Genomic DNA, 20,320 nt, shown 5'->3' with positions numbered 1-20,320 from the left:
TAATATTTAAATATCCCAGTGGGCTCTGAGGTGCTGTATTGGAACAACACTTGCTGGGAAGCAGCAGTATCATACTTCTGGGGAATCATTTGGCAGAATACAAGAGATATATTTTTAAGATGTCCATTTCCACTGACCCAGTAATTGTGTATTTGGTCATATATCCTAAAAGAAACAATAAAAAGTAATAAAAATAATAATAAAATCTGGAAAACTGCACTTATACATACATTGAATAGATGCACCCCCATTAAAATTGTTATTATGGAAGAAAGAAAGAACAAATACAAAAAGAAGCTTCATCCCACAGGACAGGCAAACCCGGGGAAGACCTCAGACTCATTCATTATGAAAACCTCGAGTGAAGGGGTTGATTCAGAAAAGTTGGCAGTGAGGTGGGGCAAAAAATTGTTATTATGGAAAACATGTAATCACATAAGGAAATGCTTATGATAATATCTAGTGGAAAAAACAGAGAAACAAAACTGTATATACCACAGGATTACCAAAACATTTTCACAGAGGCAAAGAACAGCCGGCAAAATACAGCAAAATGTTTACAACAGCTGTGTGGGGCAGTTAAGCTAGGAACAACTTCTTTTCTTCCTTTCTGTGGGTTGTTTCTTTGTTACTACTTCAGAAAAAAAAAACATTATTTTAAAATACGCGTGTGTGTGTGTGTGTGTGTGTGTGTGTGTGTGAGTGTGTGCGCGCGCATGCGCGCACGCAGTGTACGCAGGAAGGTGGCATCGCAGCCGAGATGGGAGGTCTGCCTGCCCATTCAATACACTGCTCCAGGTCACTATGATTTGGGGTATCACGGGCTCTCAGCTACATCCCTTCATCTGAGGTCAGTGCTCCCTTCTCCTTTAGTCCAAGAAATTCCCCGTCTTGACTTAACTGCTACTTCCTGTCTGATACAGGCCTAGAAAGCAGACCGTTTAAGTCAGAGAGCTGTAGGCACAACGGCTCCTCAGTCTTCCCCATATAAAGGCAAACTGCATGTGAAAAAGGGGGTTTGGTATAGAGTCAAAACTTCAAGAAGATGAATAAAAGAGTCTTTCCAACCTAAGAGAAGATGAACACTCTAAGGTGCTACTTAGTAACTAACTGTACAAGCTGAATCTAATGTAAATTTTTAAAGCATTTTTAAACTCATTTGAAAACCAACCTTACATCATGGGAGCTTGATTCTGGCCAGATCCTAACACTACGAACCATTAAAAGAAAGCAGGGGGCTTCCCTGGTGGCGCAGTGGTTGAGAGTCCGCCTGCTGATGCAGGGGACACGGGTTCGTGCCCCGGTCCGGGAAGATCCCACATGCCGCGGAGGGGCTGGGCCCGTGAGCCATGGCCGCTGAGCCTGCGCATCCGGAGCCTGTGTTCCGCAACGGGAGAGGCCACAACAGTGAGAGGCCCACGTAGCGCAAAAAAAAAAAAGAAAGAAAGAAAGAAAGAAAGCAGGAAGACTGACAATACTGACGCTGACATGGACATAGAGCCATTGGACCACTCAGGATGGCAAGGTGGTGCAAGCACTTTGGAGAACTGTGTGGCAGTTTCTTATTAAATTTAAACATACACTTAATTTATGACCCAATTACATACCTAAGGAATGACTGACTCCTAAGAAATGAAAACCTACTGACTACATCCAAGCCTTGAACTGAAATGTTCACAGCAACCCTCTGCCAAAAATTGGAAATGACCCAAAGTCCCACAATGCGTAAGTAGATGCATGAGCTATATTTCCATACAATGGACTATTACTCAGCAATAAAAAAGGAATGAACTACTGATAAATGCAGCAGCACGAATCAATCTGAAAAAATCATGCTGTATAAAACAGGCAACGCTTATTATCTTTAGTGATAAAAATTAAAACAGTAGCTGGGTGGAGACAGAAGTAACTACACAAAGGGCAGGAGGGACCACTTAGGGTGATGAAAATATATTTTAATTGGGTGGTTACGTGGGAATATGTATATGACTGTCAAAACTCAAGGAACTATACACTTGAGATGGGTGTGTCTATGTAAATTATGTATCAATAGACATACGCTAATTTGGCTACGATCCAAGCTAATTTTCATTAAAATTAAGATTATATATTTTTCTACCACATTACAGTGGTTGCAGACAGCATGAAAGGAATACCATTTGCTACCACTGCTGTGAAACTGCAATAATTAAACCCACTGTTAGGGCTAGTTATTTAATAGAGGATTCAGAAGTAAACATGTTTTATACCATCTCACAAATTTGCTTTTTCACATTCTGATGGCTACATTTCAATGTAATAGGCTCCCTTTTTAATCCTGGATATTTTACTGTCTCAGCATTTGGAAGCATTTTACGAAAAAGGGTCAAGAGACCCTTTCACCAGATTGCAAAAGGTTACAAGTTACAAGTGCCTTTGGGATAAGGAAAAGGGCATGTGTTTGGGGAATGGGAACCGGAACAGCTCAAAAAGTTTTTCTGGATTGGGGGAGGGGAAGTGCAGAGTCAACAGAAACTGGCTCTGAGCCCAGCCTTCTGGCTGAGCTTGCGAAGGCCAGAGGGCTTTAAAGTGATAATCTGATTACTCACTGCTATCTGGAAAATGGGTAAATGACACAGGGGCAGGCAGCAAAGATAAGGTAGGTACAGGGAAATGAGCTGGGAGGCGAACACTTCTCAGGATGAGGTTCTAGTGGGCTGTACTAGGAAGGCAGCTTTCACAGAAAATAATTTCAGTAGGAGCACTGTACTAGAAGGAGGAACTCCAAACTTAGTCTAACCGATGTATAAAGAATAACCTGGGACTCCTCCTTGGTGGCGCAGTGGTTGGGAATCCACCTGCCGGTGCAGGGGACGCGAGTTCGATCCCTGGTCCGGGAAGATCCCACATGCCGCAGAGCAACTAAGTCCCTGTGTCACAGCTACTGAGCCTGCGAGCCACAACTACTGAGCCTGCGCGCCTAGAGCCTCGCTCTGTAACAAGAGAAGCCACTGAGAAGCCACAGCAATGAGAAGCCCGCGCACCGCAATGAAGATGGGAGGGAGGGAGGGAGGGAGGGAAGGAAGGAAGGGGGAAGGGGGAAGGAAGGGAGGGAGGGAGGGAGGGAGGGAGGAAGAATAACCCTACTTAGACTTTGGAAGTTGCAGGTTGGTGAGTCAGCCAGCCTAAATCTGCTGTTCTTCCATCACGCAGGTTTTAATATGTAAGTCTGATACATAATGCATGCTTTATGCCAGCAAAAATTCCTTTATTAAGAGATTCCAAAGACTCTCCAAATTGTTTTACTGAAATATGAATTTTATGGAGGCAAAAGGTTAGAAACACAAAGACAGTGCCTTCTTTTCTAGCCTCATTTACTAGGGACTATGTTAGAGAAGCAGACAATAAACAAAGGGTCTCTGAGGAACCAAAAGCAATTTCAAAGTTCACAGACAAAAGCAATGACACTTTACTTCTCACAGAGGCCCAGTTCCTTAATCAGGGACTTCTTAGCTTTACCTTATACAGCAATAACCTAGTTAACTGGTTTCCCCTATTATTACATGATGAAAACAGACTTAAAGACACATCCATGGTACCAACAGTAAGCAGCAAGTGTCAAAAGAAATCAGGAAAAACTCGAATTAAGGGAGAAAATCCACGGCTAAAGCAGTTGTTCTAAAAAGCTTTTAAAGCAGTTCTATCCTTCAAAAGAAACCTGTGGATGGCAAATATGTACAACCGAAAGAGGCAAGCAGCTCAGAGCCAGTTCTCAAAGTGACTCTTACCAATGCAAATGTGACCGCAAAAGAAAGCTATTTTGTTTAGGGGCAGTCTCCTAGCTCAGAGCCAGTTCTCAAAGTGACTCTTACCAATGCAAATCTGACCGCAAAAGAAAGCTACTTTGTTTAGGGGCAGTCTCCTAGTTTTCTACCTTTCATGTGTATAACACAATGGTACAAAATAGATGTTACTCCTTTATCTCACCCTCTGTTTTGTCCTTTCTTTTTAAAGACTAGAAAACTCAGAATTGATGTAGATTTTCATGTCTATTTAAATGGACTTAGAATCCAGAAACTGATGCATAGGCCAAGGCTGTCTTCTTATACATCCATGGGAACATTAATATATTATTTAATACAGGATAATGATAGTCATGACAATAATTAAGTACCAACACTTTTAAAAGTACATTTTAAGCCTTTGGGTATATAAGTAGGGGATAAAGCCCAACATATCCATAAAATGTGGCTGTCAGAAGAAGTCATTACTGGAAGATTCCAGAGACCTGAGTTTTCATACCATTTTAGTGGCTGATGTGAGAGTACAGAGAAGATTAAGAAACTGGAGGGCAGTATTTAACCAGATGGGAAATAATAAAGGAAGGAGAATTGCTCACAGAATATTTTCATATTCTTGAGGTCAGAAAAGCATTCCTAAGCAAGACACAAACCTGTAAAGGAAAACCAAACTCGACTACAGAAAAATTTTAAACTCCTATGAGAAAAAAAACACCATTAAAGGATAAAGGGCACAATTAAACACAATTAAAGCATAAAGGACAGACTGGGAGAAAATATTTGTCATATGTTTAATAAATAAAGAACATAAAGAGCTCTGGCAAAAAGTAAGGGAAAAAAAACAATATAAAAATGGGCAGAGGGACTTCCGTGGTGGCGCAGTGGTTACAAATCCGCCTGCCAATGCAGCGGACACGGGTTCGAGCCCTGCTCCAAGAAGATACCACATGCCGCAGAGTGACTAAGCCCCGTGCGCCACAACTACTGAAGCCTGCACGCCTAGAGCCCGAGCTCCACAACCAGAGAAGCCACCACAATGAGAAGCCCGCACACCGCAACAAAGAGTAGCCCCCACTTGCTGCAACTAGAGAAAGCCCGCGCGCAGCAACGAAGACCCTACACAGCCAAATAAATAAATATATAAATAAAGTTTGTCGTGGATTCTTTAAAGAAAAAAAAGGGCAGAGGTCATGAACAAAAGAAATATGGACGGCCAATGAAAAACGCTCAGTACAGAGAAATGCAAATCCAACAACAATGATGAGTCATATCTGATTCATTAGCAAAAACTAAAGAAGTTTTATAATACTTGTTGGCAAGAAGGAAGGGAAATAAAGACTCTATACACTGTTGGTGAAAATACAAATAAACTGGTTAAACCTTTTCGGAAGGAAAAAAAAATATCTTCCTACTGTAAAAACCGAGCACATACTTTTGGACTCAGTACTTCCAATGCAATCTGATGCCAACATGCCCACGCGTGTGAAAGATGTACGGAAAGAAATTTTAAGTAAACAAAACAGAGGAAACAACTTAAATGTCTACTGAGCGTTCCCTAAATGCCAGGCACTCTTCTTGGAAAGAAATCATAGGGTCCTGTCAGATACTGCACAGCACTTAAAAGAATGACATGGAAAGATCTACAAGACATAGTTAAGTGAGAAAAGGCTAGATCACACAACATGACCCATGATTCCATTTATATAAAACAAGCCAAAAAGAAGAAAAAGGGGGGAAAAAAGCCTATATATATACACACATCTACATAAATATGCGTGTAAATGTACAGAAAGTGTACTGAGTACGAATGCATAAGGGACACGGGGGGGGGGGGGGAGTTCACGTTTTGCTCTGAACATTTCTGAATTTGACCTTGAATTCAAAATTAAATTTAAATTCAAAATCAATTTGAATTCTGCATACCATGATGTATTCATATTATTTTTCTTTTGGCACCACGTGAATCACAATGCAGTGAAGAGTGAAAGACAGACAATCTGGGGCAAACCCAAAATGCCTTGGGCATGTCACCTGATCAAATCAGTCCCTTACTACAAGGGGTTTGTAGCCCGTTTGCCCTCCAAGTCCTCTGTGCGGACTAACTGGAAGTGGCCTCCCAAGTACAGATTACATTCAGCACTCCTGCACTTCCAAAAACTGAACACTGACACACTCAAAACTTTCTAACCTACTCACAGGCATTCAAATACCAGCTAATGCACGAGAACACTGAGTTATCACTTACATGGTGGCATGACTTGACGGCACTTGGATTTCCAGGCTAATGGTAACACCTACGTCGCAGAAAAGCAAAGATCTCATGTTAAAACCAAGGGGTTGGGAATTCCCTGATGGTCCATTGGTTAGGACTCCGAGCTCTCACTGCCAAAGGCCTGGGTTCGAACTAGGATCCCACAGTCCACAAGGTGCGGCCACAAAACAAAACAAAACAAAAACAAACAGACAAAAAAACCAAACAGTTATGGCCCTTTACTTCCCATGTTACTTACGGCTTAGAAGAAACTGCACTAAATGAACTACCTTCAATACAGGTTCAAGCACCCTATTTGAAGATTACCACCAACAATCTCCTGTAAATTCGGATATTCATTCCTTCCACTGACATCGTAGCCAATTCTTCATGATCCTTTTTTTAATGTAGGAGGACGGAAGAACCAAGAAGAAGATTATAGGAACGAGAGGATCTGAAATCTAATTTTTTTTCCTAAATTGGAAGGAGAAAACCGAGAAACTAATTTCTCAACTTGGCCCTGCTATAGTTTTAACGCGAACATGTTGAGAGAAGCCACAATACTACAGCTGAGCGAGAACCAACATTTACCAACATTTACAGCCACTGAATTTTTTTTAATACTTCTAAAGTGCTACACTACTAAAGTCCTTTTTTAATGGATAAGCAAGAGCACCATTCAAATTTTCCAAAGTCAAAGACTTGAGAAGAAGAAAGAAGACGCTGGGTAATGCACATACACGCCCCACGATGTTCATCTTGGAGTCTAGGTGAAGAGTGTCCTAGTGTTCATCATACCTGTTCCTTCAACTTTTCTAGGTGAAATTTCTCATAATATAAAAAATTGGGGAAAGAGATTTTAATCAAATTTATCTGGAGGAGCCTTGGGTTAAGGTGGAAATGAGGATAACAAAAAACATTTACTGCCTGCCTACCAGTAGACCTGAAGATGTACCATACAGGCCAGTAGACCCAAAGGTGAACTACAAGAGGTATCTGCCTATCAACAATACTGCCTTTGCTCACGAGCTTCTCTCAAGAACAAGGCCAAGTGCCCGGCACATAGTAGATGCTTATTAGCAGTATCAACACACAGAGGGAGCCCAGGGGCCTTTCAGGGAAGGTAGAAGGTCACCAGTGGCAAAATGGAAGAAAGAAAGATGCAATACAACCAGAGCCTTAAAGGACCATGACCTTGACAGGAAAGAGACAGAAAATGAACAGGAATGCATGCTGCAGAAGATGAAACTGGGATAAGATCGATCTAACAAAGGGTTTTAGGTAACACTTAAGAGCTTAGATTTTATCCCATAAGCAATGGAGAGCTATGGAAGTTTTGAGCAGGAAAGTAACTTTGTTTTCATGAAAGATGACTGACAACAGTAGGGAAGTTAGGAGATAGTACCTCACCCACACTAACCAATCAACACAAGTGCAGATAAACATGGTATAAATTTAAGTACAACAAAGTTGTGCTTGGAGAGCTAAGGGAAGTGACAGCAGAATTTTAATCCCAGTGGTGTCAGTAAAGACTTTTATAAATTAGCAAGGGAGATAAAGAGTAATACACTTGGACACAAACATTCTAGACCCCAGAGTATCACTGAAAACGGGAAGCATGGTGTGCCATGAACTTTAACACACGAATCCATACACATTACAAGTCAGACTCATGACACTTTAAAAAACAAAACACCTGACAATATCAACTTTAGCAAGGACATATCTTGCTGGGAGGAGTGTAGCACTTCAATTATTTCAGAGAACATTTTAGTATTTATTAACATTAAAAATGCATACACCCTCTGACCAGACAACTGAAATCCTAGGTCTATGTGATAGAGAACTTCCTATAGAATGTGAGTTGAGAGATACTAAAATGAGGGTCACAGCTACAGTTAGTAGCAAAAAACAAAAAGCAGCTTATCATCCATCAGCAACAGGTATATAATGATTCGTTTTTCTCAGGGGGAAACAAATTCAATCTCAAAGCATTTCCTCCCTGAGTCCCATTCCAAATGTAAACTATTCTTCGCTTTCTAAGGTAGACAGCCAGCAGCCCTACAGCTTCTCTCATCTTTGTCTGGGCACCTGTCACTTCCCCTCTTCGGCGTCCTCCTTCACCATCACACCCCGAACACACATACATGCACGCGCGTGCACACACCCACAACGTGGCCTCCTGTACACTTTGCTGTGAGAAGACAAAAACCCTTTTCTGAAGTCAAACAATAAAAGCACCCGACAAGGCTAAGTTCTAATCTCAGCTGCGTTCTTCTCTCCTAGTGCTAGGTGGGACCAGCATCTCGGGGCATCAATAGGGTAGGCCTAGGTGATTCTTCCCCACACTCAAGTTTTGAAAACCAAAAGTCTCTCTTTCTCCCAGCTCTCAATTCTTTTTTATCCTCTAATTAGAATTCTTTCTTTATACTCTGAGAATCTCGCTTTCCTGCTCCTTGAGTTGAGAAACATTGAAATTCAACACCCCCCCTACTCTTCCTCCCCACCTTCCTTTAAACCTTCCTCCCTCCCCTCCCCCACCCCTCCACAAATGTGGGTTCAGTCCCATCAGGGGAAAACCTCAGACGAAATGAGAGACTCAGCAGCGCAGGCCAGACTAGGCTTGGGGTGCTGGCGCCATCCCCCAGTAGCCACCAGCATCCACCAATCTGGGACTCTGCAGTGAGTTTACACAACAGCTGGGTAACCTCTGCCCCATCCCCTCCTCGCACATCAGTTCCCTCCTGTGGGTGTGGACCCTTCCTCTCCTGCACCTTCAGTAATTATGTCAGCCACACTGGTCTTCCCGAGGGCATACTTCTCACTGGGGTTAATTTTTTCCTTGCACCTTCTACAGCATGCACCGCCGGTGTGCTTGTTCCCCCAAAAAAGTTGTTTCTGCTTTGTCTCCATTTATCCATATTGTTCTTGCCAACTTTCTCCTGAAATTTCCGCAAGCATCTCTAACTAGATGGAATCCTTGTTTACATATTAGTAAGCTATATAGTATACATTCTTCCTGTTTTTCTTCTTGAAATAGATATAAGTGTAATGCTTCAGTAATAGCTACTCAATTTATAAAAATCATAATTTTACCTTATTAAGTTGTTATGTTCAAGAGTTACCTTAAAATGCAAAATGAGGCCTGCTGGACCTTGATTAGAGATTTCAGTTTAACTACTGGTTCCTCTTTTCATTTGAGTACCCTGAAAAAGGGGCTGGCCGACAACCCCGAAGACCTTTACCCAGGAGAGAGAAGGGTCAAATCTGTAAGCCTAGACACCTTGGGGCACAAAAATATCATCACTGAAATCTATACAATGGAGAAAAGTGGACTCAACTCCAGCTCCGCCTACACCCCACACTGCTTCAGCCTCTCCTCTCTCAAAAGCTGAGACTCTTAATCGGTAAAATAAAAGAATAAACTCTGCTTTGCAGAGGTATGTGAGAATATATACATTTAGTTTACACACTTTAACATTTAAATCTGTTTTTTAGCAGGCCAGGCACTCAAAAGTGTGGTGCTTACTACCATGGAGAGAATTCCACAAAGACCTCTCACTAAGCACCCACATTCATGAAGAAGGTAAATTTGAAGGGACTGTAGCTTTCTATTGAAATACATGGTACTAAGATGTTTGCTTTGTCAGACGTGTTACCTCTTCCTTAAAGCATACCTAGGGCTTGCCTGCTGATGGCCTTGTAGCAAAAATCCAAAAACAATCAAAGTGTGCCAGGCCTATTACCAAGAAACTAGCATAGCAACTTTATGTTGAATAGTCACTGGAGATGTCAGGTGGCATGGATGAAACACACAAGGACTACTCCTTACAGTGACACCCCAGCCCATCTGTCCCAGTCCCTGACCGTGTACACAGGCCAACAAAATCCCTTGCTTCATTCCACAGGGCCCCAGATCTCTGCCCCAAGGCAGGACAGGAACAGGAGAAAATGCTAGACAGATCTGGAGTCTCTAGTCAAGGTGCTGACAACTAGGTAGACATCCTTAGGCAACCTCTGCAAAGACAGGGAAATGGAAGGACTAGGCTGGGTGGACTCTTTCATTGCTCCAGGGGTGACCTTCTACCTCCAAACAGCCGATCGCCCCTAGAAGTGCTCAGTAGATGATGAGCCAAATCCTATGGGATGCACTGACAGTGATTCACAAAGTTCCCTAAAGGCACTGACAAATACACGCTTTCTCTCTCCAGGGGCACTTTAAACTCCTTTTGGACAGTAATCTTATCTCTTGTGCCCTTTTAAAGGTTCCTGAGACTGCACAGAATGCTTAAGCATTGTAACAGGTATGCAAAATCGAGTGGGTCTGCATTGCCCTGGTTTTTCTGCGAGTCAGCTAAACTCGGACATTCAAGGGGAGGAGAGGGACCAAAACAAAATTAAATTAACTAGGACATTTATCAGGTCAAACGTTAGTCACCTTAAACAGGGAAAGGAAAGCAACATCCGATTACCTCCTTCCCTCCAGCACTGTCTCTTTTCCTCACTAGCATCAATAGAGAGAGAAATGCAAAGCAATTTTTCCAGTACCTTTTTTTCTCAAAATTAAGGCAGTCGGTTTTTTTATCCCTACAAGCTGCTTGTTGAACATTCTGTATCTATACAGAAGCACTAAACAGCCTCACCATTGCACTCATTAACTTTTCTTCTTATAAGAAAATATCCCCAACTGCCCCAAAGCCCCACTATTCGTGGCTTAATTTGCAAACCCCATTAGATGAAAAGTACCAGAAAATTGCCTATCCCATTTCATGCAGCACCTTTCCCATAGCACTGACACAAGCAATTAAGCTAATACATCTGTATCCCAAGAGGAGGAAAGGGGACAAAAATCTCAACTTTTCTACACGGAATGGAATTTCCCCACTACAGAAGCAAGGTTCAGAGAGTGAGAGAAGGGAATTGCAATGCAGTTAAGTTCGCTATTTAATAATACAAGACCATAATCAACTGCAAGTCCTTGAACTTACATTATGCCTTTCTACTGGGATGCTCTTGTAATTTCAAATATGTTACCATAAAATCCTGGCCATTGGAGAGAGGAGACTGGGGGGAGGAGGGGAGAGATAAAATGGACTTTAATTAAAATATGAATAATCCAAGTCCAGCTAATTCAAAGCATCTGACTCCAACACCTAGTCAGCTGGGAAACAGCAGCTGCTTCCAATTACAAGTGATTTTGAATTAACCGGTATCAGTACCTAATGAAGAAGCTGTGGATGTGGGAAATTTTCCGATTCAGCTGTGCACTCGGCCTTTTGAAAGAAAAGAAAGGAAACGACAAAGATCCAAAGGCCTGTCTATATGACCTCTTTCTAGGTCAGGACAAAGTTTTCCAGCTTGTTCTTGTCTTTGCCTCTGACCCCCAAGGGCTAGCGTTTGTGCTGCCCCTTGCACTGTGCTTCTCCATTCTTGGATCCTCAGCCCAGACACGTCTTCACAAGGGAGACCCGACAGCTCTTTCTGCTGCCTGCACACCTCCTGCTGCTCTGTGACCCAGAGGCTGTGACCTCAAGTCACAGAGCCCCAGGTAACCCAGCAAAACCCACTTTTAATCCTATCACACAAACTGGGAAGCCAGAAAGGCTCTTGCAGTCTGGTGGCCTCTCCAGAGACCATAAGTCAAAGGTCTAACCAAAACCTACTATGGCCCAGATACTAGTACCAGCAGCCTCCTGTGGAAAGAACATTCCAGAAGGACAACCGGCGTCCAACTGCAGGTGGAGCTTTAGACCATCAGATTGTCAATAGCTTTTTAAGGGTTCCACTGATGCGATCAGGGAATGGGAAAAAATAGGAAAGGAAGGGCTTCCCTAGTGGCGCAGTGGTTGAGAGTCCGCCTGCCGATGCAGGGGACACAGGTTCGTGCCCCGGTCCGGGAGAATCCCACATGCCGCGGAGCGGCTGGGCTCGTGCACCATGGCCGCTGAGCCTGCATGTCCGGAGGCTGTGCTCCACAATGGGAGAGGCCACAACAGTGAGAGGTCTGTGTACTGCAAAAAAAAAAAAAAAAAAAAAAAAAAAAAAAAAAGGAAAGGAAGAGTGGAAACCTCTAAAATCTCCTTCTTAGATCCTACGAAGACTAAAGATGCCAAGGATCACCATGAAGAGAAAAAAATCCAGAATCAACAGTGAAGCAACAGAATTGCTGGCTCTGGTCTACTAAAGTACCCGCTTTCACACATAAAGACGCAAGTTCTAAAATCTCCTTTTCCCGTCCTGGCTGCTGTGTAATAAACCACTCTGGAAAGATCAGTACCAGACTGTGTTAAGTTACCTGAATGAAGGCAAATTAATTTGGATCTCAGATCCCAACTGGCTGCTGAACTGCCCTTTTCCCACACATTTCCTGTTTTACAAATAGCACACGTTTCTTCAGAGCAAAATACTAGATAACACATAGAAACCTTTAGCTTTCCTGTGAACATACACAGAATCACAAAATTCTCTAGTTGACCAAAAAAAAAAAAACAATGCACCAGTTTCTTCATTCACCTTTAAAGAAACATGCAAAACAGTAAGGACATACCTGAAATTCTCATAAAATGCAAATAAATAAATATTTCAGGGCTTCCCTGGTTGCGCAGTGGTTAAGAATCCGCCTGCCAATGCAGGGGACACGGGTTCGAGCCCTGGTCTGGGAAGATCCCACAAGCCGCAGAGCAACTGAGCCCGTATGCCACAACTACTGAGCCTGCACTCTACAGCCCGCGGCCCACAACTACTGAAGCCCACGCACCTAGGGCCCGTGCTCCGCAACAAGAGAAGCCACTGCAATGAGAAGCCCGCGCACCGCAACAAAGAGGAGCCCCCGATCACCGCAACTAGAGAAAGCCCGCGCGCAGCAAAGACCCAACACTGCCAAAAATAATTAAAAATTTCACGTCAAAAAATATTTTTAGGGGGCTTCCCTGGTGGCGCAGTGGTTGAGAATCTGCCTGCTAATGCAGGGGACATGGGTTCGAGCTCTGGTCTGGGAGGATCCCACATGCCAGAGAGCAACTAGACCCGTGAGCCACAACTACTGAGCCTGTGCGTCTGGAGCCTGTGCTCCGCAAAAAGAGAGGCTGCGATAGTGAGAGGCACGCGCACTGCGATGAAGAGTGGCCCCCGGGCTTCCCTGGTGGCGCAGTGGTTGAGAGTCTGCCTGCCGACGCAGGGGACACAGATTCATGCTCCGGTCCACGAGGATCCCACATGCCACGGAGCGGCTGGGCCCGTGAGCCATGGCCACTGAGCCCGTGCGTCCGGAGCCTGTGCTCCGCAATGGGAAAGGCCACAACAGTGAGAGGCCCGTGTACTGCAAAAAAAAAAAAAAAAAAAAGAGTGGCCCCCGCTTGCCACAACTAGAGAAAGCCCTCGCACAGAAACGAAGACCCAACACAGCAAAAATAAATTAATTAATAAACTCCTACCCCCAACATCTTAAATATATATATTTTTTTTAAAGATAGAGAAGGAAAAGATATAAATATTTTGAAAGAGATACAAAAGGGGGGAAAAATGAAACAGTAAGTTCTTCAGTGAGTAGTCCCACAAGAATGAAATTGATCTTTCGGAATTCAAAACCAGGGTCCTACTAATTTACATTACTGCTGGAAAAAAAATGCTTCAAAAAAAATCCTTAAAAACAATTTTTTAAAGAACACAACCATTATGTGAAGATCACTTCCTTACTTTTATAATTAAGAGCTGGTCCCAGTGGAGACACCGGTGGGGATAAATAATTGTAGAAGAAAAGATTATAAACACATCCTATTTAAAGCCTTTAATCCTTTCGTTATTCAATTCAGCATATGTTTACAGAGAAGTCACTATGTGTATTCAATACTGTTAGCAAATTAAAAATATTTCTTAAAAGATGACAAGTGAACGTGAGTGTGGTGACCAGGAAATGCAGTTACTCTTACTATGAGGAAGCTGCAATGTTTCCAGGCAGAAGGAACTCCCCCGCCTCCTACACACACACACACACACAGGGAAATGGAGCAAGTAACAAATGAAGACCCACAAAATCTAGTAAACACCAACTGTGAATCGTCCAACTTCCTTCTCTGTAAATAGCGACTTACTAGGTTTTGTTTCACATACTGACAAAATAAATCTTAATGTAGTATCATACCTTTTAACCTGAGCGAAAAATCATTAAATATCTTCTTTTGGGGCTTCCCTGGTGGCGCAGTGGTTGAGAGTCTGCCTGCCGATGCAGGGGACACCGGTTCGTGCCCCGGTCCGGGAAGATCCCACATGCCGCAGAGCGGCTGGGCCCGTGAGCCATGGCTGCTGAGCCTGTGTGTCCGGAGCCTGTGCTCCGCAACAGGAGAGGCCACAACAGTGAGAGGCCCGCGTACCGCAAAAAAAAAAAAAAAAAAAAAAAAAAAATCTTAACACTTGAGAGAATGATTTTTAAGAACTACTGTGGGGGTTTGGGGGGCGGTAGGATCTGGGCTTATGAATTCAGTGACGGTGTGGCAGCAATAATAACGTAGTAAACAAAAAAAAAAGTAAAATGGCCAGACACTCAAAATTAAATGACATACACATACTATACTACTTATGACCCCCATTTTAAAGATTAAAAAAAACTGAGACACAGAGAGATTAAGTAAATACCAAGAGTCAGAATTGAAACCCACGGCTCGGCTGCATAACAACCAGGCAGCACTGCCCGCCCAGAAGACGACAAGCACAGCCTTCAAAGCGAAACAAGAGTAGGATTCAAACCTCCCCCGGGGATGGGGGCCGGGGATGCCGACCCTGGACCCCTTCCCCTGCCTTGTTTCCTCAACTGCAATTTGGGGGAAAATAGCCACTTCACAGGGCTATGGTAAGGTGTGAATAGATAAAACACTGTTTCATAAAACATTTAAGTAGGTACAAACTCATAGTAGCTACCATCCAATAGAGAGCTTCTTTTTTAAAAGACATATAAGCTTTCAAGATGAGTTCTGGATAGAAACCAGCAAAACAGCAAGGGCCCTACACAGAAATCCCTGAGACTGCTCTGTGTTTACCAAATGAGACATGACAGAGTTTGGGGAAACACATAACATTATACAGACAGTGCATTATAATAACTAGTCTTTAAGGAAACACCAGGCTTCCTTCCAGAATAAAAATTAAAGAACGGTCCTCAGAAAGGAGAGCGTATAGGACATTGGGCCAAAAGAGGCTGCTGGAAGCAATGCTTATGAGGCTTTACAATCCCATAACTGTTTTTAAACATCTTTCAATTGGGGGAGAATGACGAATGTGGTCTTCAGTCCCTGCTGCTTCAGCAAGCTGGATCCCCTAAAGTGAAGCTTTTAAACTTTTTTTGGTAGAAGAGATCTGATGACAACTCCCCAGTGCACAAGAGCTGCTCTGGTTGTGACACAGACGTGAAAAAAATGAGAACCACTGCACAAACTACCCACAAAAATCAAAGCTGTCCTAAACCCTTGCGAGGACACAGGACCATCCGCTGAGAGCCTTCGAGAAATGCAGCACCTCAAACCCCACCGCAGACCTGCCGAACGAGAAGCTCCCTCGTAATAAGATCCTTGTGTGATCAGCATGCAGCGGCCGAAAACCTCCTGGAACGTTATTTGGTCTCAATCCTGGACTCCTTCCCACATCCTTCCCCACCACGAGAGCACAAAATACGTAACTGGACAAATAACACAAAGAAGATAATAAATACTTGTAGAATTAAAGCTGAATAAAGCGAAAGCGACGTCGGGCTACACATGTCTAGGAAGACAGAAATCAGAATGTTCCCATCATACATTACGACTTCTCAGCTAAGGAAAACTCAACTGTACGAAGTTCCACTGCTTTTCCAAGTCAGAGCATAAACCCAAACCAGAGCTGAGCACCTCTACAACACGTTTACTGTCAAGTCCAAAAGTACGGTTTCAAGTTCCTGGCCCCAGGACACGTCAGCCTGACAGCACTTGAAACCGTTAAGCTTCTTAAAGCACCAATTCTATACCAATGAAATGAGAGAAGATTGTCAGACTACCTAATAAATGGTTAGGATCAAATACACGAAAACACCCAAAAAAGATCCTGAGTAAATCGTTTCCTCAGTCAGAAGAAAAGAAGCGCTAGAATCTATGAAAGTACGAAACAGTGTTTTCCTTTTGTACAGAATTCCTCGTCTTTAAGGGTCTCAATGCTCTACCGACTGAGCTCGCTGGGTGTACCAATACCTTGTGTCTTTAAAAAAAAAAAAATTTTTTTTTATAAAAACACACACAATTACACAATTTCTGTGACTACTCAGGAATATCAGGAATAAAGCTAAGCAGTCTCCTGGCAAAACTCAATTTAAGGCCCTGTCACCAAACATTAAATGTACCTCTCTTCAACCTGTGAGGTAAATTCTCAGTTTCCTTCCTGTTGACAATCCAGGCCTGACTGGACCCTGCCTGGGCTCTGGACCCTGCCTGGGCTCCGGTCCCTGCAGTCAGCACTGCAGACACACATACAGACCGCCTGCATAACAGGGAGGGTTTCCTCCCAAAGGCGCTCGCAAACGTATACGTTTGTGAACATGTGCAAAATCTCCAGGACCAAGCAAATGACCCGTCACCCAAGGAAATGCTCAGGAGTGCCTCCGAAGTACACGAAAAGCCAACGAGAGAAGGCAGTTATCAAGGCAGAAACTTCACTTTTTATAAGAAGTTTTACAGTCCAGGGGCTTGGTCTAGGGTTGGGGGTGGAAGTAGGGGTGTGACGAGACAGAGGCCACTTAAGGGTTTTCCTCCTCTAACAAGAAAGAGGCAAGCACCTAATAAAGGGGCAACGAGAGGTGACGGCTCAGCACATCTTCTGATAAACTCTAGGATGTTCCCCAAACACAGGCCAGACACGGAGGCCTCAAATTTCCCAACTGGGGGCAGCCACCCGGCACTTTCCACCTTGCCGGCCACGGGCACACGCCTGACTTGAAAAGACTTAACAAAAGAGTTATATAGCCCCAACTTCCTTGACTTTAATTAAACTTGGCTTCCACTTCTGAAAACCCCTCAAGTTTTTATTTTGTTTTGTAGCCCCACTAATGCTTTTCATTGAGAGATGCTGTGAAAAGGAGAAGCAAATTCTTTGCAGCTGCATGTGAGCATCCTGCCAACTGAAGCACAGGACGAAGCACTCCCATGTTAAAAATGTCCAACTGAGAGATTTACAAACCAGCAGGGGGGAATGGACGGAGGAAAGGAAGACGTGTGCGTGTGAAAGATCTGCAGAAAGCTCCCTTTTTTGTTTTTAAGTCCCAGGGGCCTCTGAAGGCTTGTCATGCTTCAGCGACTGTCACCCCCTCCCACTTTACCCCCTTTCTAAAGCCACCGGCCTTTCCAGACACATTCTGCACAACCACTTTTTAGCTGTTCTTTCTTTCACCCCCTTCTCCGCAGGCCTCCCCCAGCAGTCCAGCCACAACTGGATAAATGGAAAAGAGAAGAGGGAGGAAGCGACCATTTTCCTCCGACCAGAGGAAGCCCAGAGTTAAGCTGCACTCCTGGCAAGGAGACGGACAGTCCCCTTGGCAAATGAGCTTTTTTCGTTTCTATCAGCAGCAGCAAGATAACCACGGTCAACAACAATCAGAGCTCCAAGCTGACGAGCTTTTTGGTTGTGCTGCTAAAGCGCTTATGTAGGAAGCCCTAGCTGTGCCCTTTCAAAAGGCTAATTCTGGTCAAATGTGTCACCCTAGAGGGTCTGGAGGCTTTGGTTGAAATTTCTGCATCAAGGGGTAGGTCCAGAGAAGGGAAAGAGTGGCGGCACCGCCCCTCAGCACAGGGTCCAGTGAGCAGATAGTTTCATAAGCAAAGCTTTCACTTCCATCCACCAGCCATCCACCCTCTGAGTGGGGAGGAGTCCATGTCCCCCCCATTTATACCGTGGCCAGAGTATAAACGACTCATCCCCCCTCTGTCGCTCTGGGGCTAAGACACAGGAGTTCTGACCCAGCAGCATTCTGGGGGGCCATGCGAATGTGCATTCCACGGAACCACTTTCCTCATCTGAACCCTCGGATGAATGGAGCTTACTTCCAGGGCCCCAAGTAACACGGCCACATCCTCGGAATGTAGGTAAAACACACAGCCCTCTGGGGATCAGCATGCACACAGCCCAGCAACCTCTGATCCCATCCAGACGGGTGTACGGTAACAAAGAACTGTCAGACTAACAGCCAGGAGGCCCCGTAAGGTCCTCAGTAATGAAACCAAGGTGAAATCTCCTTCCTACATCACAGCGGACTTCTAAAGGCAGGAGAGCCAATGAAATATCCTCCCATAAAGACTTTCAACAGCAGGGGTTGAAACAACCAACCAGAAAACTCACCAGAATCGGCACACTCCATTCTGAGTATTCGAGTCCGTCCACATTTTTACTATCGTTTGAAACCTGATTCTAACAACAACGTTCAACCTGGACTGTTTCACCACTGTCGCCCTGCCAGGGAGCAGGCGTTCCCTCCTCGGCACCTGAAGCCATTTACATCAGCTGGTTAGGATTCAGCCGCTCCCTTCCCAGTCGCTGGCATCCCCAGGCCTTTTGCTTCCCCTCAAACAGATCTCTGAACCTCCACATGGGAAAAGCAAAGCCAATGAATGCTACATCTGATGCTGGTGAGCTGCTCGCCTAAGATTTTTCTTTGGATGGGTGGAGGGCATTGAGGTCAGGAGAATGACACTCCAGGAAGCTCAGGCTCTGTGCTGAGCTCACCACCTCTCCCCACAGCCAAAGGAGAACGATTTAACTAATCATCTGCCATCCAGCAAGCTGCAATACGTCAGTATTAGTCCAAACCCTCCACCAAGCGGCTGTAAGAGAGCGACACTGATGTGCAGCATAAGGGAACACAGTTACACCAAACAGAACACCTCGTCTTCCCTCATGGAGGCATCTGCATCCCATTTTACAGTGCAGAACACTGAGGCTGGCTCTCAGATGAGGCCCAGTGATCTCCCAGGGCACTCAGCCAGTACATGGCAGGGTGGCATTTAGAGCAGTTTCCTAGGAGGCAGGCAACTGAGGTCTCCAGGAGTGGTGAGATGATGTTCACAAACACACACACGCTCCATCAGATTATGGACTCACAAAATTGTTTTAAAACAGACGATGCAGTACTTCCATATAAGCTAACACAAAAACACGTTTCTGCCTCATAATGTCAATAAAAGCTTGTCATTGATAAGAGACTCCTAAAGCCAAAATATACAACACACACAGCAGCCAGGAGAAACAGGTGAGGCAATGCGGTTCCTGAAGGGCAGCCAAGCACTCTGGGCGGAGAGTGAGACCCAGGAAACTGCCGTTTCCTTCTGAGGCCCTAAGAGGTAGTTTTTTTCCCCCAGGGGCAGAGGATGTGGAACTCACTGTTTGCTATTTTCCTTTTCATTACTACTGTTCCAGGGTGAGTGTCACGGTTGCTGGGAGGGGCTGCAGGAAAAAAGTAAAAAATCTAGACTGATGTTTGACTTTATATGCAAGTTCACTGTATGAGTTAAAATATGCTTGTCCAAGACCATCCTCTCCCTTCAAGAGAGCTCTTTTCAAGGGAGGACATACCAGGATCCCCAAACTCTGCTTAATCAGTTCAAATACCACATGGGATTCATCGGACCCATTTGTCCTCTTGGGCTCCAGACACTCTGTAGGGTAAAACGTAGAGACATAAAGGAATTAGGAACAGTAGATGTGACAGTTATTTGAGATAAAGCTGATCAGTACTGACCTTTAATTTGGAGACCCTGAGCCTCGTGCCATCTTTTTTATGAACATGGGAGAGCACTTTGGGACCTTTCCAGCTGGGAGGAAGGAAGCACCGTTATTCATCCCCGTTGGCTAAGAGACCTGACAAGCTCCACTTTTAAAACCTGTACAGACTGGCTACCACCAGTGCCCTCCGATTCCATGAGGCATGACTTTCAGACAGACCCCTGAGCTGAGAAGGGGGCTGAAAATCAATCAGGTTAAAATGAAAGGGACAATTCTACACTATCCCGTGACACACCATGGACGCAGGTCCCTAAAGGGACTAGACGTGCTGCCATGGCTACACCAGGGCCCTAGGGAAGGGGGTCAGCATCCACTGAGGAACCCTGCAGGGATGCCCCCTAACTGGCTGGAAAGTGACCTGTCCACTGTCTCCTTCTGCAGCCAAGAAGTAGGCTTCACTTCTGTATCCACAGGGAGACTTGAGGACAATTCCCAAAGCGATATCACTTCACAAAATAAACCCCATAGAGCTGGATCTGGAACATTATTGCACAGATATCTG

The 20,320-nt window shown here is 44.4% G+C and overlaps 1 protein-coding gene across 7 annotated transcripts in view; it reads right to left on the bottom strand.

The window, feature by feature from the left end:
- JARID2 (jumonji and AT-rich interaction domain containing 2) overlaps window positions 1-20,320 on the bottom strand; it is a 243,175-nt gene that overhangs the window by 203,525 nt on the left and 19,330 nt on the right. The window contains exons 2-3 of one of the 7 annotated variants that reach the window (XM_027128412.1): window positions 19,609-19,691; window positions 19,417-19,479 (exon numbers count right to left, since the gene is read on the bottom strand). The exons of the other annotated variants lie outside the window; for them this stretch is intronic. The gene's annotated coding sequence lies outside the window, so the exon portion shown is untranslated. The remainder of the gene's footprint in view (window positions 1-19,416; window positions 19,480-19,608; window positions 19,692-20,320) is intronic. 7 annotated transcript variants of the gene reach the window in all.

This window comes from Aethalodelphis obliquidens, unplaced genomic scaffold (genome assembly GCF_003676395.1).
Source record: "Aethalodelphis obliquidens isolate GAN/ISIS:26980383/991018 unplaced genomic scaffold, ASM367639v1 scaffold34, whole genome shotgun sequence".
Lineage (NCBI taxonomy): Eukaryota > Metazoa > Chordata > Mammalia > Artiodactyla > Delphinidae > Aethalodelphis > Aethalodelphis obliquidens.
Note: the sequence above shows the minus strand (reverse complement) of the source record. Positions and strands in the feature narration are given on the sequence as shown.